The sequence below is a fragment of the Eubalaena glacialis genome, chromosome 4, assembly GCF_028564815.1.
Source record: "Eubalaena glacialis isolate mEubGla1 chromosome 4, mEubGla1.1.hap2.+ XY, whole genome shotgun sequence".
NCBI lineage: Eukaryota > Metazoa > Chordata > Mammalia > Artiodactyla > Balaenidae > Eubalaena > Eubalaena glacialis.
Window position 1 is genome coordinate 51223784 of NC_083719.1, and position 3010 is coordinate 51226793.

The following is a 3010-nucleotide window of genomic DNA, read 5'->3' on the forward strand; positions in this document are numbered from 1 at the left end:
TCATGGAACATTCTCCAGGATAGATCATATCTTGGGTCACAAATCAAGCCTTGGTAAATTTAAGAAAATTGAAATCGTATCAAGTATCTTTTCTGACCACAACGTTATGAGACTAGATATCAATTACAGGAAAAAATCTGTAGGGCTTCCCTGGTGGCGCAGTGGTTGAGAATCTGCCTGCCAATGCAGGGGACACGAGTTCGAGCCCTGGTCTGGGAAGATCCCACATGCCGCAGAGCAGCTAGGCCCGTGAGCCACAACTACTGAGCCTGCGCGTCTGGAGCCTGTGCTCTGCAACAAGAGAGGCCACGATAGTGAGAGGCCCGTGCACCGCGATGAAGAGTGACCCCCGCTTGCCACAACTAGAGAAAGCCCTCGCACAGAAACAAAGACCCAACACAGCCATAAATAAATAAATAAATAAATAAATAAAGATGGATCTAGTGTTGTAATTAAAAAAAAAAATCTGTAAAGAATAAAAACACATGGAGGCTAAACAATACACTACTAAATAACCAAGAGATCACTGAAGAAATCAAGGAAGAAATCAAAAAATACCTAGAAACAAATGACAATGAAAACACGATGACCCAAAACCTATGGGATGGAGCAAAAGAAGTTCTAAGCAGGAAGTTTATAGCACTACAATCCTACCTCAAGAAACAAGAAACATCTCAAATAAATAACCTAACATTACACTTAAAGCAATTACAGAAAGAAGAACAAAAAAACCCTAAAGTTAGCAGAAGGAAAGAAATCATAAAGATCAGATCAGAAATAAATGAAAAAGAAATGAAGGAAACAATAGCAAAGATCAATAAAACTAAAAGCTGGTTCTTTGAGAAGATAAACAAAATTCATAAACCATTAGCCAGACTCATCAAGAAAAAAAGAGAGAAGACTCAAATCAATAGAATTAGAAATGAAAAAGGAGAAGTAAGAACTGACACTGCAGAAATACAAAGGATCATGAGAGATTACTACAAGCAACTCTATGCCAATAAACTGGACAACCTGGAAGAAATGCACAAATTCTTAGAAAAGCACAACCTTCCGAGACTGAACCAGGAAGAAATAGAAAATATAAACATACCAATCACAAGCACTGAAATTGAGACTGTGATTAGAAATCTTCCAACAACCAGAAGCCCAGGACCAGATGGCTTCGCAGGCGAATTCTATCAAACATTTAGAGAAGAGCTAACACCTATCCTTCTCAAACTTTTCCAAAATATAGCAGAGGGAGGAACACTCCCAAACTTATTCTATGAGGCCACCATCACCCTGATACCAAAACCAGACAAAGATGTCACAAAGAAAGAAAACTACAGGCCAATATCACTGATGAACATAGATGCAAAAATCCTCAACAAAATACTAGCAAACAGAATCCAACAGCACATTAAAGGATCATACAAGGAGATTTTTCAGCAGAGGACTGAAGCCTCTGCCCTAGTCTTCTCACCTGTCCTTCCTGTCAGCCTGCACTACAGATTTCAGACTCTGTGGGAGCTCCTAAAATCCTAGGAAGAGTGTATATTCAGGACGAGGTAATCCCAGAAAAGGAAGAACAGGCAGATCAAGATATGTAGCTCTGTGGCCACCAAGTTGTGGTTTTTGAAAGATTGTCAAATCAGGGAAGACTATCCCCAAAAAGAGATCTTATGAGCATTAAAGACCAAATGTTGTGAGGAGGAACTGGACTTTAGGGCTGTGGTGATGGATGAGGTGGTGCTAACGATCTATCAAGGAAACCTGGGTCTTTGTATCAATGGAGAACTAATTACTGCCTACCCTCCGGTCATGGTAGTGAGAATACCAACCCCTCGGGTGCAAAGTGATAGTGACATCACTGTTTTGTGCCATCTAGAGAAGATGGGATGCAGGTTGATGAACTGACCTCAAGACATCCTGAACTGTGTTAATAAGTTCTGGACGTTTCAAGAGTTGGCAGGTCATGGTGTTCCTCTGCCAGATACATTCTCTTATGGTGCTCATGAAAATTTTGCTAAAATGATTGATGAAGCAGAAGTACTGGAGTTCCCAATGGTAGTGAAGAATACACGGTGTCATAGAGGAAAAGCAGTTTTCTTGGCTCGTGATAAGCACCATTTGGCTGACCTAAGCCATCTTATTCACCATGAAGCTCCATCCCTGTTTCAGAAATATGTTAAAGAGTCTCATGGAAGGGATGTATGTGTCATTGTCATGGGAGGCCGTGTGGTTGGCACCATGATAACGCTGTTCAACAGATGGGAGGATGCAAAGCAACTGCTCACTAGGTGGTGTCGGGATGATGTGCTCATTGAGTAAACACGGGAAACAGCTAGCTATCCAGGTGTCTAATATCCTGGGAATGGATGTGTGTGGCATTGACCTGTTGATGAAAGACGACGGCTCCTTCTGTGTCTGCGAGGCCAACGCAAATGTAGGTTTCATAGCCTTTGATAAGACTTATAACCTAGATGTAGCTGGTATCATAGCTGACTATGCTGCCTCCCTTCTGCCCTCTGGCAGGCTCACCCAGCGTATGTCCCTGCTCTCTGTGGTGTCCACGGCCAGTGAGACTAGTGAGCCGGAGCTGGGTCCCCCAGCCAACACTGCTGTCGACAACATGAGCGTATGTTCCAGCTCTGTTGACAGCGACCCTGAAACCACAGAGCGAGAGCTGCTCACCAAGCTCCCAGGGGGCCTATTCAACATGTACCAACTGCTAGCCAATGAAATCAAACTCCTGGTGGAGTGATTCCACCAGTAAATAATTAACCAACAAAACCCTTGTAAAGCTTTCTTTTTCTTCTTTCCTTTTTTTCTTTCTGTTTTCTTTTTCTATTTTTTTTTTTAAACCAACTTGCAATGCTGTTCATGGAAAATGCTCAGGAAGATGAGAGAAAATTGAGTAGGATTAGTTAGGAGGGAAGAAGGGGGAGATAGATGAGACCTTTGCTACTAACCTGTTACTGACTTTGATTTACAAATACTACAGATAGAGAAGCAGAAGAGGTGAGAT

General features: G+C 42.1%; 1 pseudogene; it reads left to right on the top strand.

Moving 5' to 3' along the window:
• Positions 1-1704: 1704 nt before the first annotated feature.
• LOC133089723 (beta-citrylglutamate synthase B-like) lies at positions 1705-2746 on the top strand (annotated as a pseudogene).
• The last annotated feature ends 264 nt before the right edge of the window (positions 2747-3010 follow it).